Genomic DNA, 24166 nt, shown 5'->3' with positions numbered 1-24166 from the left:
TCTTTCATAACTTAGTGAATTTTGCCTTTGGGGGACAACGAATCTTCATGAAGAGAAAAAAAACCGTTTGTGCAGAAAGAAGAAGAAAGAGTAGAGGATATTTAAACTGTCCCGGTACTGGGTTTTCACGGGTGAACAGCAACAAAAAGAAGAATACCTACTGAGTCATGAATTGATAGAGTGTAATATCCTTAATTGACTTCCTGGCAGGTCTTTAACCGACTTTTTCAAAGAAAACTGAAAAGTATAGCATTTTCTCAAAATTTCCTACAGGGCTTGTTTGGAATCTATATATCTAAGAAATATACATATATACCTAGTACTAACTAACTTCCTGGCAGGTCTTTACCCAATTTTTCAAAGAAAAGTGAAGAATATAGCATTTTCCCAAATTTCCTACAGGGCTTGTATGCAAGCAATATAACTAAAATATATGTGCATATAGTACTAAATATATTAGCAGCTCCTTTAGTGGCGCAATCGTTTGGAGGAATTCAATACTGAAGAGAGTTCAACGACAGGCGAACAATTTACAAAAACAAAACCAAAAACTCAGAAACATAAACAATGAAAAGATATTGAAAATTGGAAAATGTCTTTGGCATGGGGGTAGTTCAGCTGCCGGGCACGCTTGTTGTTGGGTGCCAAGCAGAAAACTGCGCCTAAGTGATCTCAAGGAGTTGCCGCACGGATGAGCAGCTGGCCTTCTAACAAAAAGGACAAAGGCTGCGTCTGCGTCTTCGCTTGCAAAATGGGGTAGTAAGGACTCAGTGAATGCTGCACGCATGCTAACTGGAAATTTTATACGTATACATATATGTGTGTGTGCATATGTTACACATACTCAGGCATTTGTTTATCTTAAAATGTGCGCATATGAAGAAAGTGTCTTGCTTTTTGGTTTTGGTTTATGTGTTTGCAGTGAATCTCAAGGTGCGCCTGCGCATCGCATTTCCTCTAGATTCGAAAAAAATTACTTTACTTTGTTTTCATTTCTTTTATACATGCATACATATGAAATTATTATATGCGTACATACTGTATGTTTGTATGATTTTCTTATTGCGTTGACGTTGTTATTATCTAGAGGGATTTGAAAGCATTTTCGTACAGAGTGCATAATTTATTGCTGGCGGCAGAGGACTAGCAAAAAAAACAAGGCAAAAGAATAATAAGAGAAATTAGAAATTTTCGGGAAATTCGATACGTTCTATGGCGGTTTGAAAGAAAAGGCATGAAGTTTATACTCGTATGTATATACTCGTACATAAAATATTGTTTGTTTGGGTATATATGTATGTATGTAGTTGAAAGGAAATATGGACTCCTTGTACCAATTTTTCATACAAGAAATTTAGCACTCATATGGAAATATAAAATAGTGTATATACATACATATGTATTTCATATGTACTTATACATACTCATGTTTGCTTATTCAAATAACTTTGCCTTTTTTGCTTTGCGTCTAGCCCAAATTTATGAGCGAAGGGTTTGAAAATCATGAATTCAAGAACTTAGTACATATTTGTTGTACATACATACATATGTATGTATTTCTATCTATTTTACATACTAATTGGAGCTAAATTTTTACTATGATGAAAAATATCCATAAGCTAGGAATATTTATAAAAAAAAAATTCTGAAAATATTAAATTACTGATGTAAATGCATAAATATATACATATGTACAATGTACATACATTTGTACACACTCGTATATGGTTTCGGTTCTGTTCTTTTCTAAGATGTGCCTGCTTTTAAAATATGGTGCAAATCACAGGGTAGGTGATAAACTCCGTAAAGTTTAAGGGTTATGTCTAATCAAGCCCTGTTACCACCCCTATAGCTCTGATAGAGACCTTAAGGGTACTATCAAGGGCTTTTATGATATTTATTTATTTAAAGAAGATGATTGCAGATGGCCTTCAGCTTCTTCAGCGAATTTTGTTTTATCTCTTCAAGCGACTGAAAACGGCTTCCACGAAGCGACAATTTTAGTTTGGGGAACAAGAAAAAATCACATGGAGCTAAATCTGGTGAATACGGTGGTTGATCGATGGTATTATTTGCGTTTTTGGCTTTAAATCCGGTCACAATAGTGGCTCGAGGTGATGGTGCCTCATTATCGTGTAAAATCCATGAATTATTCTTCCACAATTTCGGCGTTTTTCATGAATTTTCTCATCCAAACGCCTCAATACGGCCATATACAACTCTTTATTGACCGTCTTTCTCTCCGGAAGAGATTCATGATGCACCAAACCACGAATATCATAGCAATAACAATGAGCATTACCTTGATTTTTGAGCGGATTTTACCTTCCGATGATTGCTGACTTGTGTGAAGGTCAAACTTATAAACCCATATCTCAACGGCAATTTTATATAATGAGAAATTGGAATTCGCAAGATCAAGCATGTCCGAAGAGTCGTTTACGATACTCTTTTTGAAAAACAATCAGCTTTATCGGGACGAGTCGAGCAAGAACGCATTTCATACCCAAAATATCCACTAAAATCATTCCAACGTATATTTTTTTGTAATATCATTTAATCGGAGAATTTAATTACAATTTCCGTGTGCTCTTTTGTCAGAATGTATTTCGAGCTTATTTTGCTTTTGCATTGATTTATTTTTAAATTTTATTCATGACCCCACCTTATTTATCCGTTTTTATGAGGAGTTCTTTAAGACTTCTTAAAACTTTTGGTAAACATTTTCTAATTAATTCTTCCTACCACATGATATTACACTTATTAGACATTTAGTTTCACTTTTTAATGTGACCTAATGATATGTATTTAGGAGCTAATTAGACTGAGCACATCATACATTTAAGGGAATTATTTTATTATCAACTTGAGACCTCATAAGTTTTTAGTCAGTTAAAAATACTAAAAGCTTGTTCTTAGAAATCACAGACAACTAACAACAATCATTTTGCAGCACCTTTTTGACAAATAACTGAAAGTGTTTTCTTATGGGTAGCTGACAGTAGTCATTACACCGTAAAATAGTTAGAGTGACTGATATAACAAGTCCTAATATTTTTACCACCAATTTTCGTTCAACAAACAAAAATTCATCCCAATTCGGTATAATTTAAAAAAATATCAATCATTATATTTTTTTTTTTAAATTTACTTCGATCAATTGATGAATATACATTTATAAGAAAATTAAATTTTTCCTAAACGGTTACTCACCTCTTCATATGTATTTTCACGTGAGTTCGAATTCGATTGTACGCTGCTGGCAATGGACCGACGAAACATTTCGCTGCAAATGTATAGAAATAATACCAAAAATTAGTCAAGTCAAGAAATAAACGAATTTTGATGGTTAATTAGTCTTCTCGGCACTAAGTAAAAGTTTTGGTTATAAAGAGTGAAAAACTTTTAAATAATAAATCTTGCTAAAATATAAAAATAGTAGCACTTAAGTATTTGAAATTCCAAAAGAGGGAAGCAGAGATAGATAAGAATCTAGTTTGACCTAAATGTTAATTTATATTTGATTATGCGAAAAAAAACAACATAATAACAATTTGGCGGGAAATTAAATTGTTTTCATTTAAAATTAGTTTGAATATTAAAAATAATTTAAAAAAAATCTAAAATAAATAAATCACGACAAACATTAACTTAGGTTGAAGTGAAGCTAATAATACTCTTCACAAATATGTACAAAATATTTCTTACACGAACTTGATTTGATCGGTTGGTTTGTATGGCCGCTATATTTTATAGTGGTAAGATTTGGTGATTGAAAATTAGTGGTGTTTTCCATTTTAAGTCGAAGTAAGATTTCCTCTTTAATATTTTCAATTTCAAAAATGCGGTAGGTTTGGGGCATAGTAAGTTTCGAAAGGAAAAAAAATTGTTGGAGGTAAAAAATCTGGAATCTAGGTTTTTTGGATTTTTTTCACATAGATTTTGAGGTTATGTGAAAGAAGTTTTTATACAGAAGTCTAAGCCCTTTTCATTATCTACAACATTGCCATATAATCTTCTTCTAAAAAGTCGTAGTATTACTATAAATCGAGAATAACCCCTCTCGCCCCTCCCTTTCCTTTGCCCGACTTCAGATCGTCCGGAAATTAACTTTTCTTTAATGTTTGATATATTATTTTTCGTTTCCAGTGGGTCTACTACGAATTTCCTTATTTTTTTTTAGAATTTTCAAAGGCTTCAGTACAAGACTATATAGATTATAAGATATAAAGAGAGACATTAGATTTTACCTCTGAATTTTGCTTATAACACTGCATATTTGAGTTCGAAATTAATAAAATCGGTTAAAACGCGCCCTATATAAATAAGCCATATATGCCTGAAGGTACTTAAGGTTTTAATATAAAGAGAGACATGAAATGTTTGGTTATGCCCGACCTTTGCTCACTCTTATTTGTTTTATTATAATTTAGTTCAATGATTATTTGATTGTCTTATATTTTTTATTTATTTTTTTAATACTAGTTTCTAAGTATATTTTAACTTATGACCCATAATATTTTGATATTTTATTGGAAATTAACTTCTATTTACGTTAATTCTTTTCTCTTTATTTTACAGTTGCCGCTGGCGGTAAGTAGTGTTGAATAATCAATTTAAGAAATCTAATCAGCTCATTAATCTTGCCACGTTGTACATTGAACCTTTCATCACCCGGCCGTATACTCCTAGGCACACTTAGACTTTGGATAACAAGATCATCAAATCAGCAATATCATAAATAACAATTAAACAGCAAAAAGAGCGAGACAAGATCACAAAAAAATAAAAACAAACAAAAAATAGTAATATTGAGAAACTAGCAGAATAATGAATATAAAAATTATATTAAAAAACTAAAATTAGCTTAAAACTCAAATGCTAATGACAAAACTATGCCCAATTTGTACCGAAGCCATTGACGCGTTGCCCAAAATGGCAAGTATACCCATTTTCGGAAGGATTTCGAATTTCGCTCATAAACCACGCTATCTTAATGGCAGAAGACGTGCATAAAATGAAACCGACATTAGATAAAAACGAAATTAATATGAAATTTAAGCGTACGAATAGCAAACAGTTACGTATGTCATACCTTAAACGTTGACAGGGCGTAGGCGCTGGATTGGCCAGATTGGACCTTGAGTCGTTCAGATTTGTTGTAGAGCTGTTTAGTTGCTGAATGCTGCTCATACTGTTGCTGTTGTTGTTGTTACTTGCTTTTATTTGATTGCTGTTCGCATTGTTTTTGTTATTTTTAATATTATTGTTTTTGTTGTGCTGTTGTTGTTGCTGCGGTTGCTGCTGTTGTTGCTGGTGCTGATTATGTGGCATGCCACCGGTCGTGTGACTCGCATTTTTATGACCCAAAGCCATCGTCGACGACATTTTGAAATATGAAAGTTTTTTTTTCAAAAATTATTGTAGCAATATTTGTTGTTGGTTTTTTCGTGCGTGTTTTCGCGCAAAAGTCAGGTGTGGTGCGAGAAGTTCTATGACACTACACCAAATCCACCACACCAAATATGGTTATTTCATTAGCTTTAGAGCTTTCTATATTTTTAAACACTTGTTGTTGTTGTTTTTAGTTGTTTCACTTGTTCACTGTCGTAGCCACGCGCTGCACGCTTCTGCGCGATTTGTTGCGCTCACTCGCTTTTGTTGTTGTGATTTGTGTGTTCGCTGTTTTTGGGTATTATTGTGCGATTTGGTGTTTTGAGTATTTTAATTGGTACGATTTATATTTTGCAGTCTTTGTGGAATTAATTTGTTAACATAACACCTTTTTTGGCGCACTTTTATCGCTTTTGTCTATTGAATATTGAATTGTTTATTTTTTGATTTTTTATAGATATATTTTTTTCAATATTTAATGATCGTTTTGCCGGACTCAAATGATTGTTGAACTTGTTTGCTGAAAATATTTATTTGCCATTTTGCTTTTAGTAAATGAAATATGTAAGCCTATTTGTGATTTATAAAAATTGCGAATTGATTTTTGCAGAATTTTCATTATTGAATGATATATTTTTTCCCCGTATGTGCAGTTTAGATGACTTTTAGAAAAATAAAACTATATAAATATAATTTTTTATCTTGAACTTGAGGTTACTATTGTGAGCCAAAAAATTGTAAGATTTTTTAATTTAAATTTCGGACGAAAAACCATTCTTCGAAATATTTTTTCTCTAAATTGGTCAGTGATGTCTGTGCCAAAGGTCACATTGAAAAAATCATTAGTGTTTAGTATACGCTTGACTTTCTGAAGTAGGCAAAGTGCATTCGGCGATCATTGCGATGAGTGAAATTATTCAATAAAATCCATCAAATTCTGTACGCGGAATCAAATTTCTGGTACCGAAATGTTCAGTATGTTGAAAACAGCCTTCGGTGATGATTGTTTATTACGAGCAAGTGTTTTTGATTGGTACAAATTACTCAAAGAGAAAGATAAACCACGTCCACGGCGGGCATCACATTAACTGATGATCAACACGTTCATAAAATAAAGAAATTCGTGCTTGAGAAGCGACAATTAATAGTCAGAGATCTTACTGGTATCGTTGGAATATCGGAAGGATCAATGACCATTTGGATATTTGAACCATTTTGGACGATCATTTCGGTCTAAGAAAAGTGAAAGCACGATTGGTTTCAAAATCAATAAATTTTTTGAAAAACAGCATCGCATTAACGTCTGTGAAATAATGCTTTTTTATGCGAATTACCACTCGGATACAGACGATCAGTTGTCCGAATATCGTGGCGAAGATGAGCCGTAGTCGGAAAAAACCACGTCAAACAGGTCAAAAATCAAGGTTATTTTGAAAGGTTTATTCGATTATGGAGGTGTGCAGCAATCCGAATTCCTACCGACCGGCCCAACTGTCAACAAGGGTCAAGGAACAAGGACAAGGATCAAGAACATGGAAGCTGTTCGCAAGAAGAGTCCGGAATTATGGATCGACAAATCTTGGTTTTTGCACCACGATAATGCACCATCGCATACTGCATTGATTCTTCGTGAGTTTTTCGCCAAATTTTCAACAAATATCGTGCCGCAACCTTTATTCAATTAACTTAACAAATTATTTACACTACCCTATTTTCGTTTGCCGAAATTCGTGTCTTATAAAATTAAGATTTTATAGATAAGGTGTAGTAAAAAAATCAGATTAGCTACAAACACCAGCAAAGAGAAGTTATGCCATATTTTTAATATTTTCTTCGATAAAAGCGAAAACGGAGACCAGGCGGCTGAAATAAAGATAGGAAGAAAATCTTCTATTATAGGCTTCTTCTGTACTGTCAAACTCTTAATTCGGACCTTACTGTGAAGAATTGTCTTAGTTCTTATGTATCCGCCTTCCAGTCTGGGCCACGAACCAATTTAGTGTTATTTGACGATTACTCCGGTCTATTGCTTATGATATCGCTGGTGAAAAAAGAAAGTTTGTGAAAATCTGTTGTTCCAAATTTTTGCCAATAGGAACGAGGGTCTTAATGAGTATTTGTTCGTCGAGAGAGGACTTTACTTTTCAACTGCCTACTCAGTCCGAAATAGCATCTGCTGGAAAGAGTTATTCTACGTTGGATTGAGACTGACTTTGTTGTAGGTGTTAATGCTGGTTCCAGGATAAACGAAATTATCTACCACTTCGTAGTTATGACTGTCAACAGTGACGTGAGAGCCTAGTCGTGAGTGCGACGACTCTTTGTTTGATGACAGGAGATATTTCGCCTTGCCCTCGTTCACTACCAGATCCATTTGCTTTGCTTCTTTATCTAGTCATTGCGTTCAATGATATCTATATCATCAGCGTACGTCAGCAGCTGTACATTCTTATAGAAGATTGTACTTGCTCGATTAAACTCTGCTGGAATAATTTTCTCTAGCAATAAATTAAAGAAGTCGCACGATAGGGAGTCGCCTTGTCGGAAACTTTATTTGGTATCGAACGGCTCGGAGAGGCCCGATCCTGACGGAGTTTTTGATACTGCTTCACGTCAGTTTACACAGCCGCAATTCAGACATCGCAGCATAACGGAAGCTACTTTTCGTGTTGTCAAAAGCAGCTTTGAAATCGAATAAGAGTTGGTGTGTGTCGATTCTTTTTTCATGGGTCTTTGCCAAGGCTTGGCGCATGGTTTTAAAAAATTATTATAATCAAATATCAAATTAGTAAATACTATAATTATTATGGTAAGACTCAGCAGAAAGCTTTCTGAAAAACAATTTCAGTACAATATTTGAAATCTCTTTCGAAAAATTACAAACTTCCAATTAGTTATAATTAGCCCAAAATAGTTAACATACATATTTAGTAATGATGTCTTTGATCAATTTACCAAAGAAAAACAAAACAAACAATTTTGCAGATTTATTAAAAAAATCTTTTTTTTAGAAAATTATTATTATTTTTTTTTTTTTTTAATTTCTTAACGAAGCTCATTTTCATTCAGCCTATGCTGCAAGAGATCCTAGTGTTTCGAATTTTTCATTTTTAAGGATTCAATTTTCTAATTGCTAATAATCGCATTATTACCAAATAAACTGTCTTAATAAGGTTCTTGAAATGAAGACAAAATTTGGAATTGCAATCTTTGGGGTTCGAAGTGAAGCAAGCTCGTGCAGTAAAAATTGTTTAAGGAGAAACAATTTATTTTCTTAAAAACTTATTTTTTTGATTGTAAGTTAAAATATCAAATCTCTAACCTGTTCTAAGCCTTCTCGAAATAATTGCTACCTTACTTGTTACAATGTTGATCGATTATATAACCATTTATCAGAAAACTCATTGCATGGGCAATTAACTCGCTTGTCTTTTCAAAAATATTTTCACAACCTGACATGCCACATGCAACAAAGTCCGCTGGATGCTCAATGATCAGCAGCAAGCAATTAACGAGAGCTAATAGATACATAATCAAAAAAAAAAAAAATCGGCACAAATTAGTTAACAGAAATTAACTTGTTGAAAACAAACAACAAAAAAAGAAAAACAATTGCAGACAGTTTCAGTTTCCACACACAACAGGCAATTCATACTTCTCTTGCCGCCAGAGACAAAGTCTTATTTTTGTTATTTTTTGTTTTTGGTAGTGTTACAAAAGCGCTGCCATATTTGGCCAGCGGCTGGCTAGCTGTCTGGCAGTTGGCGCAATTAAATACACTGTTGGAAGAGGTTACAAACAAAAAATAAAAAAAAATCATAAAAAAGATTAAAAAAAAAATTTTAAAAAAAAAAAAAAATAAAAAAAAATATTTTTGAAACTAAAAATCGCAAAAAAAGTTTCGAAAACTATTAAAAAATTTAAAAATTACAAAAACAAAAAAATCTCACGCAAACTTCGCAGCTATGTATTTGACGCTGCTTGTGAGTTAATGCTTCCACAGCAAGTTCGTTGCTTAAGTCTTTCGTTTTTTCACAAGCTTTTCGTTTTTCTATTCGCTCGCGTGCTTTTTTGCGTATTATATTTAATCTCTCGCGTTCGCTTTCGCACTCGCCGTCACAACACAACACTTTGCGCCAAATTGAGTAATTTTCACAACAGTCTTTCGACAGTTCCAATTAGGTGGCAGCGTCTAATCGAGCCAGTGGGCAGAGGATCACTTCATTTGGCGCTTTCGCTTTTCAATTCACACCAGTTCATATCTTTCACAATTTTTTTCTAACTTTTCACACAATTTGTATGAGCATTTCGCAGTCACATTGATAACGCACTTTATTTTCCGTACGCGCATGCGCATTCGCACTGATTTCTTGCAAAACTGATTTATGTCATCCTCATCGACTGGCGTTGGATGACCATCACACAAGCCAAGCCACAATCCCATGGAAAGCTGACTGCGACTGCTGCTGATGGCGCTGACTGATGGGCGCTATTGTTGTTGTTGTTGGTATTGATGTTGTTGTGATTGTTGGTAGTACGTCGGCGCAAAGCGTCAGCACTTGCCAAGCGAACAATTAGTTCTACACGTCACATACGCTGCAGGAAGTCATTTGAACTTGACGTATGCATGTCCATGCCAATGAAATGTGGAGAAGTTGGAGACACAGAGGAGAAGTCGAGGGTATGGCGATATGGTAGCATAGCGGCGACGCAGCGGCTTCGTAGTAGCGCCGCAACAGCAAACGTATAGTAATTGTTGCAATTGTTTTTGTTTCCAACTTAGTCGCCGTCGTCGGAACGACGCAGGCGGCCGTCTCTGGGCTCTGCCTTATACGCAACACTGGTAGCCGTATCATCACCGACTTGCATTAACTGCGCAATGTCATTTCCCCCTTTCGATATACTTATTGTTGTTTATTGCTGTTGTTGCTTTATGCTCATCTTCATCATAATCAACAACAATAACAGCAGCAACAGCAGCAGCATAGTAAGCAAAGCTTTTTTATCTCATTTCTCTTTCTTCTTTCTTGTTACTAAAAGCGATCACATGTCCTTCTACGGATGTGCGCTTCGGTATTAATGACATCTGCGCGCCACACTGCGCAACGCACTCTGCAAAGGCAGTGATTTGCAAACTTTTCTTCATTGTCTAGATGATTGGAAGGTTAGCTTGTGTAAAGTGGAGAGTTGATGTCTTATAAAAATATATTTTTTTTATAATAGTCTAAAGATTGGTCTATCTAATGAGCATAAACTATTTATAAGTAAAGTTTTGAATTTCAGAAAGTTTTTGTAAATCAAAAGGTTTTTAGTTAACATATTTCTTATGGATTGAGTCATTGAGTTCCGGTCAATTCTGGGTCGGTGTTATTAACACTTCCGGTTTATTTCTGACTTGAAGAAGCCTGGCGTATAATTTGGTAGCAGCTCAAAGCTGCTTAAGAGGCTATACCAGTGTGACACTTTAAAAAAATTTTTTATTTGCTTTTTCATTATTTCTTATTTCCAAAAATATCCTGTGAAATTGGCAAGATCGTATCTTGAATAGGTTTTGAATGACAGCGTTCTAAAGAGCTACCGCTCGGAGGTGCAAACATATACAAGTGAAACTTTAAACGCGTTTTTCTGGAAACTTTTTTTTTAGGAGGTTCACATGATATTTTAGTTTTACTTAACCGTTTCCTTTAAAATTCTTCGTCATTAAGTTTGATAGAATATATTGATTTTGGCTAACTTCGAAAAGCTAAGAAATTCGTTTTTTTTTTTAATTTCGAACTTCGAAGGCAAATATTTTGATTTTGGCTGATTTCGAAAAACTGAGAAATTACTTTTTTTTTAATTTCGAACTTCGAAAACAAATATTTTGAAATTTGAAATTACTTTTTTTTCAATTTCGAACTTCGAAGACAAATATTTTGATTTTGGCAAACTTCGAAAAACTGAGAAACTACTTTTTTTGAATTTAGAACTTCGAAAGAAAATATTTTAATTTTGGCTAACTTCGAAAAATTTAGAAATTACTGTTTTTTTTAATTTCGAAATTCGATGGCAAATATTATGATTTATGCTTATATCGAAAAACTGAGAAATTACTTGTTTTTTGAATTTCGAACTTCCAAAGCAAATATTTTGATTTTAGCTAACTTCGAAAAATTGACAACTTCGAAAAACTGAGAAATTACTTTTCTTTGAATTTCGAACTTCGGAAGCAAATATTTTGTTTTTGGCTAACTTCTGTGAAATTTCTTTTTTTTTGAATTTCGAATTTCCAAAGCAAATATTCTGATTTTAGCTAACTTCGAAAAATTGACAAATTACTTTTTTTGAATTTAGAACTTCAAAGGCAAGTATTTTGTTTTTGGCAAACTGAGAAATTCCTTTTTTTTTTTGAATTTCGAACTTCAAAGGCAAATATTTTGATTTTGGCTAATTTCGAATAAACCGGCCTAATATAATACATACCGGTAAAAACTCGAAGTTCCAATTTGAGTCGGTTAGAAATTTTTTGTAAAAATTTCCAAATCGTATGGTTCTTCTTCTGTGAAACACCGAGTAGAGTTAATATTGATTTATTTACATTTTTTCTGATATAAAACGCCTTGGAGTTTAATTAAAATAATATTTACATCTCCTTGCCGTCTAAGCAAATTGTTGCTAACTAAATGGTGCAATTACCTTAGCATTCATTACAATTATTCGAAATCCTTGGACTACGCGTAGCTTACCACTAATAATCACTCACTGGCCACTTCAGCGGCAGTTGAACGAGTGTACTTAACTAAAAAAGATTCGGCACCACCTGTTACGTGCAACTTATGCTATTGTTGTTGCGGCGGCTGCAAGCAAAAATTGCTAATACGTGTCCTCAGCTCATAATAATAAACCACATTAAAGTCAAAGTGGCTACGTCCAAGCCGAGCGAGATGAAGCTATGACTACCGCATTTGCTGCCGATTCTTGGCAGCTACTGACACTACCGTTGTCGTTGTTTTTGCTACTGTCTGTTGCTGATGGTGTACTTATTGCTTCTACGCTGTCTGTTTTGCTGTCATTGTTGGCCACTTTTCTCGTTGCTGCCGCTTCCGTCAATGTGCAGAAATAAAAAGGGCTTCTGTGCCACCAGCAGCTGCTGCAACAACAAAATAAATACATAATATTGTTGTTATGATGGAAGTATGTTGCGGTTGTTCCGAGTGTCAAGGGGTTCCAACATATCACGTACTGCAGTTGTGTCTGCCACGGACATGTAATATATTTTATTCGACATATGTACAAACAGTTATATGTATATTTTATATGTATGTATTTATGTTTACATTTATATACGTAATCATCAGCATAATTAACCTCTCGCACGAGCAAGTGTTTGTTGTTGTTCTAATATATGTGTAGATATGTGTGCCTGATGTAAGCGAACGCTAATATGTTTATGGACCAAGTGGTCCACGGCCACTATCTTGTATTCAGTTCATTAACTCTCTTATAAATTTATGAGATATGTATGTTGGAACTCTTCTCCCATAAGTTAACATATTTTATGCTGATTTTTCGATCCAGTCTCAGAAATCTTATTTTCGGAATTCAAAGACTGTTTTTTGTTTGTCAAATGTATATTCTTGAAAATAATTTGTGTTTAGAAATATTAACCTTTCCAATACGAGTTAGTTAATTATTTTCAATATTTTATGAAATACTTCCGAAAGACTCTGTTGAATTCTGCGACTGCCAATTCAGAAGAATGTAGTTTCCTTTCCTTATAAGTTTTTTCTTAGAATATCATCAAGCTTTGGAACCAGCGAACACCTCAGGCGTAGTCAAGAAGAAGTTCAACATTCTCTGAGTAATATTCACTTCGTTGTCAGCGCTATATAACTTAAATTTCTGTTCACGTTTAGAAGTCCTGGCTCCAAGATGCCGGAACAATTTTTTTCTCAGGTTGTTGGTAACTTGTAATTTCAGTAATTCGTCGAAATTCTGATGCACGTTGTAAGTCCTCGGTCCAAGGACCATATAAAGAACCTTAGAACTTACTTCCTTTCTCCGCTTATAACACGTTATCTTTCGCCGACAGTCCTCTTCCTTACTTAAACATCTTTGATTGCTTCATTACAGTCTAGAAACCCATATTGAAGTGGTGGTTTCCTATGTCGTTGCTGCTTTGATAAACCGAGTTCTCTTTCAAATAGCATAACCAATGTCTGACATAGTATACAAAACAGTATTTCTAGATTTGGTATCTGTTTTCAAATTTTTTGGTACCAAAACGCTGTTGAAAGAAAAAATTACAGAGAAAGTAAAAAAGGGGTATTTCTCTTTTTTACGGTATTCGTAAATCCATTCGAAAGGTTCAATTGTACAGCCTTATCTCTAAAACACTTTGTTTTTTTCGGTTTTGGTTCTAAAGCCACATCGACTTGGTTGTCTTATAGATGTTCGGCTTCTACTATTGGGTCTTAAAAAATTTAGTGCAACTGTTTTTTGATCTTTTTGGTCGGATATTTCCGATCCGTTCTCAACCTCTAACGGAGTAAAGGTCTTCTTAGTCTACTGCGTCGAAAACTATCAGACTTTTTATCCATTTGTTAGCTTAGCCGCCTCTGTCTCTCTGTCTCCGACTCATCAGATCATGCTTTTGTACCACATAGCAGGACGGGGACGATGATCGACTTATAGAAAGACCAAATTCTCCGTGAGAGGACTTTACTTCTCAATACCTTACTCAGTTCGAAGTAGCATCTGTTGACAAGAGTTAATCTGCGTTGGATATCGTGGCTGACGTGGGTGTTGGTGTTAATGCCGTATTTGAATAGCTTGGCCGGTAATGCATCGTCCCTCGCTAGGTTGTTGTTCTTCAGTTGGGTAATTGTCATTCGAACTTTTTCTTGGTCGGCCCATGGAACGTCTGCTCTATCGTCATCTATTGGGGAATCGGGTTCACCATCTCCTAGTGGTATGTTTTCACTGCCGTTCTGCAGGCTGGAGAAGTGTTTCCTTTTTAATTTCAGTATGATCTGGGCTCCAGTCACTGGATCACCTCTGGGGGTTCCACAAGAGTAGGCACCGGTCTTGAAACCCTCTGTTTGTCACCGCATCTTTTCGCGGAATTATCGAGAATTACCTCCGCCGGCCAGCTTATCAAGCTCTTCGTATACATAGTCCATAAATGAGCGTCTGTAACTAAATTTTTACTCAAAGTTTAACAGATTGTTTTCAGAGAAATATCAGACAATCCAAAAGTTTCACTCCATTTAATGGAGCAGATCTTTTTGAAGTTATGAACCAGCCTTTCTAATAAACTCAATATAGGAAAAGGATAATTATTATCAAACTTCAATCAAACATTTTTAAATCTCACATGACAGTTGATGCGCACGCTTTGTTCTCGTATTCTTCATAACCTCTTTGACAAATATTTCTGTCCTTCCGCTGTTTTCCTAAGGCTTCAACCAATAATATGCCAGTAATTCGAGTTGACAATAAATCTTACTGACTACTATTGCTTCTATAGCCCGGCTGCGCTTATAACATTAAGCCAAAGAAATCTTCTACATATACTTCACGCATTCCCGAGCTCATCCTGTCTTGCCATAAAAAAGGAAGATGACCGTCGTCAACAAAATAAATGCGAGATAAAAAACTGTAAATAAAAAAGCGCATTCTACTTCCGTTTCCACTTTGCGGTCGGCGTGTGCTGCGTGTGCGCAACTCCTTGCCAGCACACACCGAACCTCAGAACAAGTAACTTGAGTTCAATCTCAGTTTCGGTATCATTGTCGCCTCTTCCTGTCGCCGCGCACTTACCTTCTTCATTAATGAATTCCTTAATGGAAGCTGTTAAGCCGAGAGGTATGAAAATTTGTTGCATGCGCCTGGTAATTTGAGAGCGCTGCGTTCCATCGCTCGGTTGCACCGAAAGCAACACAATGTCGGTGGCGACGTGAAAAGAGCGGAGATTGCGCAAGGTTGTGTACATTTTACAAGTAATTTTATTTTTATTTTCATTTTAATTTTAACTTCTTGCACACACTTGTTCTTAAATGTTGCATGCAACTTGTGTAGTCGAAACATGCCGTTACTTGTTCATATTTATGTCTGCAAGTGACTCTTTGAGGAACGTGTGTATGTGGAGCAGTGGAGTTTCGGTTGCCCAACGGAAGTCAAGTCGCCGTGAAAGAAAAAAGATTGCTTCTCAATAATCCATTTTTAATCTTGCTCTTTTTTCTTGTGTTGAAAATCTCCAGTTGCTTCTTAATTTTCGGCCTGAAATTCAGCACTTGTGGGAAATCATCGATTTCATATTATGGATTTATGAAATTATGAAGCTGAGCTCAAATTATGAACTACTCACTGTGCTGCTCTGAAGCATGTGTTCATTGAGCAGATTAGCTGCTGTGTGATGTATTATCTCGTAGCATCAAATTTACTAATTTTTTATTTTGTTTTCGTGATTTAGCAACACCTGCGTGCAATTTTTCTTGGCTACCGTAGGCTTCCGGGAGTTTTATGCTGCGAAATTTACATATTTCTTTCATGTGTGAGTATATGATTGTGTTTTGTGCAATAAGCTCCTTTATAAACATTTTCGGAATAATGATAGAACTAAATACTGCTCATACCTATTTTTTTGTTACATTTCGAGGTACAAACGTAGGACCTTATAATTTTTCTATCCAGTTTCTTCCTTCATCTCAAACAATTTGGTGCCCTTCATAAAATTACCATATTCCTTATGACTTTTGTGGACAGCCATTTTAGGTTTGGTGCCTGATGGGTTTCTATTATTTTTTGTCGGGTTTGTGATAGAGTTGGGCATCACAGAGAAAGTAGAAAACAGTTTCCTTATGTCATTCTAACTTGGAGCTGCGGAATATATTGAAAGACATACCAATATTTTTAGCATGTTATGTACATATATACTATTTCTGGACCTATTTAATAAGTCTGTGGTTCTATTCCTGTCACACTTGGGCTATATTTAATTGGTTATCTTGTTATCATGCAGCTTGCTATTGATTTCCAAACTGCTCTAAGATATTCGTTCAATATACAGCAACAACAACTCTCCTGATGCTTTTCAGCAGGCAACTTCGCCTCAGATTTCTCTAAAGAGACTCCTAGCTTTGCCAAGTAACAGGACTGGGTCGATTTAAAAAAAATATTGAACAAATCGTTACAATTCTTTAAAAACTATCAAAATAGGCTCCGTCTGCGGTAATACACGGAAGAATAGCCTTGAGAGTCGAGGTGCATGCTGCTTGGAACCCCTATTATCGGCCTTTTCAGGCAAGGAAACAAAAAAAAGTCCGGGGGCCACATCTGAGCTGTATGGTGGTTGCAGAAACGTTGGGGGGCCTTGGTTAGTTAGCTGTTCACAAGAAAGGCGGCGTGAGCCGGGTTGTTGTGCTGGTGCAACTTCCAATCGGCTGCGATGTCTTGTCGGTCCCGATTGATCTTTCATTTGAGTCTCTTGAGGACTTCCACATAAAACTTGGCGTTGACGGTTTGTCCAGGAGGAACAAATTCATGGTGGACGATGCCTTTGATGTCAAAAAGACAATGAGCATCATATTTACTTTGGATTTGCTCATTCTTCCTTTTTTTCCGACCTCTTCCCGGCTCTCCAAAGTATCCTTCCGTAGTTATTCTTTAGAACTCCACAGACCTTCGTTATACCTAGTACTTTCCTTTGGAAGATGCCGGCTGAGTTCGGAAGTCTCATGGAAAGAGGGATATCACATTCTTTGGAGTATACACCGCTTCATACTCCGCAGACCATTTTGCACTCGTCGATATAGATATATGTAGGTATGATCCTCCTTCCCTAGTAAACCTCTTCTTCAGTTATGTCTTGAGAATAGCTTCACCCGCAAGTAACTATTGATATGTAACCTTAGGAGGATAGGGACTGATTTAATTCGGTCTTTATTCCGACAGCAGAACTTACTGCCACATTTCGGTTAAACACGTCTATGGGCAGCTTGAAACTGAAATTTAGAATAAATAGGGTTTGATAAACGGGCTTTAAAGGTAAAATGGTCATATGTTAAGAGCGGACTCTAAGGCAGAGGGATCCGATTTTTGTATACCCACACCTTTCAACCTTCCACAAATTTCCTAGGAAACTACATATTGTAGTACAGAATTCATTTACTACGAGCTGCTTCCATGAGTGAACTTTATTTTGACCTGCACTGTCAACAATTGTACCGCCTGAAAGTAGCAATTGCCCAGAAATGGTCAGGTTTGGCCAACATAAAGGAATAGATCGATACCTACTAGCTGGAAGTTCTGGTAGCTTGATTAGGAGATGGCTATATAGCTTGCGCCCAACACCAAGTACCTGTTCCTGTCCATGCTGAATGATTTCGTTGGTGAAAAATTCGCCCTCGACTGTCTCAGCTTTCTGCCATTAGGGACGGGATTAACATAGTCTTCATTTAAGACGAAAAACTTTATCCAGTGAATCTCGAACTTTCGTATGTCTGATGGAAGAGCGTCGAATGGGCATATAACTTACCCTTGTGGGGACCGACGACGTCTAACTGACAAAATAATTAACCTTTGTAAGGCCCTGTGACCGTTTTGCCATTTCCATATAGTGTAGATGAACTCCACAAAACGGTGGCTTTTCCTACAGTTTGAATAGTCTTCGCGTTTTTCTGACGGATGAAACTCAATGTTTCGAATGAACTTCAGTCTTGCTTTGTTCCAGTTTTATAGTAGGGATTAAAAAGGACTTGGGGGTTGCTCATCAAAACCGATGTGCGACTACGTTAGACCTCTTTAAACCGATAACGAAGGGCAAGTATCACAGTATGTACATATATCCGAATGCTGACTTGTACACCGATCGATATAGATATTTTTTTCATTTTTCTAAAATGCTCAAACTCGTCCGCTTTTGGCATCGTTTTTAACTTTTTTTGGCACGCATCCTCAAAGTTCGAGAATACTATTAAATTATTTCTAGTTAGCTAAGTTCTTCTAACATAGTTTACTATGTATGCTCTATAGTTGCTCTGATGACAGTCGTTTGTTGCTTTACTTCAAGTAATTAGCAAGTCAAGTCAGGTTAGAATGCACAAGGGATTATTAGAAGCAACTTTGATTTAATTTTCCTTCGTTTAGTTTAATTGATACATTTCTTTATTGAGACAATTTATTCTTATTCATGACATTTACACGATTTGTAAGCTTCAAAGGCGAAAAGCGGAAAACAAATCCGATGACGTGAACGAGTTTTTAAGCGCCTAAATCAGTCAAGCAATTAAAGAAATTTCCCACACTATTTTTTCACACACACACACACACATGAATGTACAACAAAACCTAGTACATTACAACAAGTGCATAGAATTTACAACATCTGACTTTACAACATTCCACCATGGCGTATCTATTCCTTGAAATGTGTCAAATCACCGCTCACAAAGCGAAGAAACAGCAAAAAACAACTTCTTACTTGCTACTTGGCTACTGGTTTTTCGATTACATAATTGAATTCCAAATACCTGGCACTTGTTCGCCGTGCCGCTGTAAGTAGTCGGGTAGCAAAAACTCACGCCGAAAATACTGAAATTACAAATCAAGTAAATCGTAATGCTTCTGCGCCACTTTAGTGCCGCGTCATCGTAATTATCGTTTTCTGTTAAGGTTTTATTCTCTCTTTTAAATGTCCCTCCTTTCTTCGTCTCCATTTGAGGCAAAAGCGTGGATAGAAAATTAGTTTAAATTTAGTTGAAGTTAGTGTTAATGAACTATTTGTAAGAGTGGTTGTATGTTTGCAAGGTTGGCAAATTTGGGTAAATTATTCGGTTTTCGTTAATCTCGATAATTTTTTCAATTATTTCATATATTCTGTGCATAATTTTACAGCTCTACAAAAACATAATTTTTTCTTGTTGTCCTTTTGATGATTTCCAGTATACATATGAACATATGTATGTATGTACATATATTCATGAAAGTAAATGTGATCTGTTTATTGATTACCGGGTTGTTAGTAACTAATTTGTCTTCCAAGCATGATTACGGCTTTTCGTGCATACGAATATCACCTTAATCCCACTCTCTGGCTCCGTTACCGTAAATATACAAAAAAGTATGTGGAAGGTTTAAGGTTGTAATAAAAATCAAAAAGATATCTCGACTTACAGTCTACAAAATGATTTCTGGTCCTTGAAAAGGACAACTGGATAGTTGAAAAAGAAAAGTTCATAAAAGGGCTTTATAAAAATAAAATATATTTTTTCGACTTTAGCCTTGTTTACTTTAATATTGGTAGTCGAAAAAGTCTTTTCGTATTTCTAATCAAACTTCAACTTATTTTTTTATATTTATAATGAACTTTAATGAACCAAATATGTACCATTTTGGTCGACCACTTTTTGTCATTTTTCCGCTAGAGACATTATTTCATCAGTGTAAAACTTTTCTGGTTTCTCGGCGAAAAACTGCGAAAAGTAATCTTCACAGGCTTCTCTTGAAGCCAACTTTACTCCCTTAAGGAAGTTCTGCATTGACCAAAACAAATGGTAGTCCGATGGTGCTTTAAGGGGGATGCGTCAAAATTTTCCGCTGGAGACATTATTCCATCAGTGTAAAACTTTTCGGGTTTCTCGGTGAAAAACTGCGAAAAGTAATCTCCACAGGCTTCTTTTGAAGCCAACTTTACTCCATTGAGAAAGTTCTGCATTGACCAAAACAAATATGGTAGTCCGATGGTGCAAAGTCAGGGCTTTAAGGGGGATGCATCAAAATGTCGAGTCATCAAATATGTGCGTGGTCTAGCGTTGTCTTGATGGAAGATGATCAGTTCTGGCTGTTTTCTTTTTCGATTGCTTGCTTCAATCTCATCAGTTGTTGACAGAAAAATGGAATCAATCGTTTGACTAGGCTGTAGCAGCTTATAGTCGATGATTCCTTTCCAATCCCACCAAACACTCAGCATAACCTTTCGAGTCGTCAATCCCGGCTTTGCGGCCATTTGTTGAGCTTTACCACGCTTAGACCATGATCTTTTTTGCAGATTATTGTCGTATTTGATCCACTTTTTGTCTCTTGCTTCAGAAATGATTCAATATATCCCTATTTCGCAAAACAAAACTGACATTATAAAGATATCAGTTGTTTTGTTATATGCTTGCTAAATCAACGACTTAAAAATAAGCGACAGCAAATCTTAAAAAAATTATTGATTGTTCGATGATTTGTGAGCCACCTAGGTCCAAAATAGATCTTATATCTAGAGCAATGAAACCACTGTAGACCAGTGTTATAACATTTTTGTTGTTGTAAACATTTCTAGATTTGTCTTAAATAAGACTATGTACGAAAAGTCCTTTTTATCCGATGAATTATCGAAGAAATGTCATTATTTTGACCACTAAAGCTTCTTTCATTACTTAGTTGTACATTTAGTAATCATTAGTAGTGCAGAAGTACCTTAAAAATAAAGTGTTCAGTCATCTTTTACTCTTTAATGAGTGCCATTATTACCTTCTTTCTTGAAATTTTGTTATTCTCAGTGCAGAGTTAACTCGAGCTAAGGATTGGCAAAGTGGATTTTGAACTGAAAATTATATTTCCTCTCTCGGAAGGTGGTTGTGATATCATCCAACCAACCGAAAAGTTAGTGCTATGCTTTTAAAAAACTGCTTCCAATTACTTTGCCGACTTATATTTATTTTTGCATACCTTAATAGACTATCAGGTTGATGGTTGTTCTTATCAAAACTGCAGCTGCTTGAAGGGTATGGAAGGGGTTGCAAAGTTGTATTTTGGCATGCTATATTAGACACAATTTACTCATAGTATTTTTTCAGATTAATATGGTCTGGTTTATGATTTTAAAAGCCTTTCCAGCTTTTTTGAATGTTTACCTTTCTTTTTTGTTTCCTTTCCGTTTCCAAATCGACTAAATGTCAAGGATAAGCAATTTAAGGGATTTATTATTTGTTGACTGAAAAAATAAGAAGGCAAAAGGTTGACAACACAGAGATTTATATCTTACATTTTTCTAAAGTTGGTAGCAAGCCGGAAAGTTATCCGATGCTTTTAGTAAAATCGATGGTATACCATATATGTATTAAGGCATCCACGAAAAAACATTGCTTTGACAACATCTCTAGATATCAGTAATTAAGGTTAGACAATAAAAGTTGTATAAACTTGCTCAGTTGGTAATATTGCTTTTGTTCAATCTGTAAGGATGGAGAACTATAACTCAGCAAAGGTTTTATGGAGAGAAAGTGTTTGGGTCTGTTGGATCGGATGTCAGAAGTAGATTCAACCGGGGTAGAATAATGTAATTCAACAATAGTTTTGGGCGGGTACAGATTTCAGCAAGAAAAGAAGAGAGTGAATTGAGAGTTTTTAGCCTTTCCTAGTACTAGAAGGAGAGTATTCTATTCAGTTATCTCGTGCAATTGCAAGTCCAGGAAAGATGGCAAGGAGTCTGCCAATATCAGTAACAATAATAATATCAATAATAATAATATCTGAAGCTGAAATTAGCGTTCGGTTTAACGTCTTTTGCAATACGTCTACGTGTATTAGGTTTACTACAATAACAATAATAATAATATCGAGAGTGCAAGCTGAACGCAACAGTGCACAGACAGTGCAACCAAACCACAGATTATAAGACGATATACGTGTAGATATATACATAAGTTTAAGCAGCCAACGCACCGACGGCCATTAAGCGTATATATTTATCCGTACGTATATGTATGTATATTCATACAAACTATTACATACAAGTACATATGTGAATCCATCAACGTGCAGCTTTCCTCATTACTGCATTTGCAACGCTCCAGATGAGCTCCATACTTCGAGTAAATGTGGGGAGACTATCGAGTAGATGATTTTGCCGACTTAAACGTGCACACATGCGTCTCACGAGCCGTACGCAAACCGCGCGAAAACGGGCGCGCGGTGAAAAATGTAGTAATCTAGTCGGAAAAAGTGCGGCGCGTACGAACGGCAGTCGCACATTTTCTAAGTCACTGATTGCCTACGGAAAGACAGTCAAGTCGATCAGAACATCCAGCTGCATTTCTTATTTAGCTTTTCAAGCTTCAGTGAGCACTCTACATATATTATACATGTATGTTTGTAAATGCAAGTAACTCAGTAGAAGCGATTTGCGCTTTCACGGCTGCGCACTGAGCAGAGGGCACACATTTTCTGCTTATCATGCCGGTAATGATTCCACAATATAGCTTGCATGTAAAGTTGTTGTTTTTCACTTTTTTTACGCATACAAAGTTGCAGCGACAGCGCAGTGTGAAGTGTGACTCTTCATATGCTCGCTTCGAGCGTTTTTTGCGCGGCAGTGTCAGCAAAAGAGTGCTTCTTTGACTGACTGCCGTCGAGACTGTGTGACGGACTGCCTGTCTGTCCAAATGAACACCAGCCATCAGCCGGCTACAATCAGCCAACCATACGTCTACTCAAGCATTCATCCAACTCTATACGACTCCATGTCCGTCCGTATATGAGTATCGAGTGTCTCATATGTCTAGTTGTCCGGCCGACTTGCTCAGCAAAGCTACGCTGTCGTTCTTGTCGTCTTTGTTGGCTCAGTTGTTGGCTTTAGCCGTTCGCTGATCCATGAAAATCAACCGTGCGCATCCATTCAAGTATTTATGTATATATTCATCTATCTCCATCAATTGTTGTTGTAGCATGTTGCTTTCTTCACAAATTCTTTTATGGAATACAAATAGTCTAAGAAAAAGCGCATTGTTGTTGGAAAAGCGTAAACTTGTCCCCTTTGCGCTGATTCGAAAATTTTTACTCCACTTCTTATCGTACATATTACGCGTACTTTCCATCACTCGTTACTTCTTTTTATTAACAGCTTACAATTATTATTTTTTTGTTGCTATAAAACCACTGACTGGTACGTGTTGGTTGGTAGGAAAGAGTTATTAAAATTATGAGTGAAAATCATGAAAGCAAAAGTTGACTGCGCTTTAATGGGTTCGAGTTCTAGGCGAGTTTTGAGAGCGGAAAATATGGTTGGCAGAAGCACTGATTTATATTATAGGAGTATATATATGCATACACTAAAGAAAATTGTGTCAACGAGCGGGAGATTTATTGAGTTACGTTCTGTTAATCCATGTTCTGTTGGTTCAATATCCAGCTGACAATAACACTTTCGATTAGAGAACCTAAAGTCGCACCACCCAGTGTCTGACAAGTCTTCAATTAAAATTGGTTAGTGAAACAAATTGGTAGTGGTATTTGAAAAGGTACAACAATTGAAAAAAAGTTTGTATAAATCAAAATCACCCTCCATTACCATAGTTGAGAATAAATCTATTATAATCCTTATCCAACAGTGAAAACTTAAACCTAAGTCCACACAAAAGTGTAAGTCAAGCTCATAACCAGAGAGTTGAGGTTAGAGTTTTCAGCAAGTATATGACTGAGCTTTGACTCATTACCTCTTGATGTTATTCATATTAAGTTTGCCACGAAGTTTGTAACACTAAGAAGGAAACGTCAAAAACTCTATAAAATACGGTATGCATAAATGATTAACATAACTAGCAGAGTCGATTTAGCCATGACCGCATGTCTGCCCGTTTGTTTGTATATGCACAAACTAGTCCCTCAGTTTTTGAGATATCAGTCTGAAATTTTACAAACGTCTTTTGCTATCTAAGAAGCTCCTCATTTGTCGAAATCACCGATATTGGATTGCCATGCAAAGTGATCGTACAAAATCAAGTTCTTGTATGGAAAACTTTTTTAT

At 35.9% G+C, this 24166-nt stretch overlaps 1 protein-coding gene across 1 annotated transcript in view; it reads right to left on the bottom strand.

Annotated features, from left to right (window-relative positions):
• Window positions 1-9757, bottom strand: part of LOC126752344 (uncharacterized) — a 203374-nt gene extending 193617 nt beyond the window's left edge. Inside the window, exon 1 of the mRNA XM_050463067.1 lies at window positions 9754-9757. The gene's annotated coding sequence lies outside the window, so the exon portion shown is untranslated. The remainder of the gene's footprint in view (window positions 1-9753) is intronic.
• Window positions 9758-24166: the final 14409 nt, after the last annotated feature.

Source organism: Bactrocera neohumeralis, chromosome 3 (assembly GCF_024586455.1).
Source record: "Bactrocera neohumeralis isolate Rockhampton chromosome 3, APGP_CSIRO_Bneo_wtdbg2-racon-allhic-juicebox.fasta_v2, whole genome shotgun sequence".
In the NCBI taxonomy this organism is placed as follows: domain Eukaryota; kingdom Metazoa; phylum Arthropoda; class Insecta; order Diptera; family Tephritidae; genus Bactrocera; species Bactrocera neohumeralis.
Note: the sequence above shows the minus strand (reverse complement) of the source record. Positions and strands in the feature narration are given on the sequence as shown.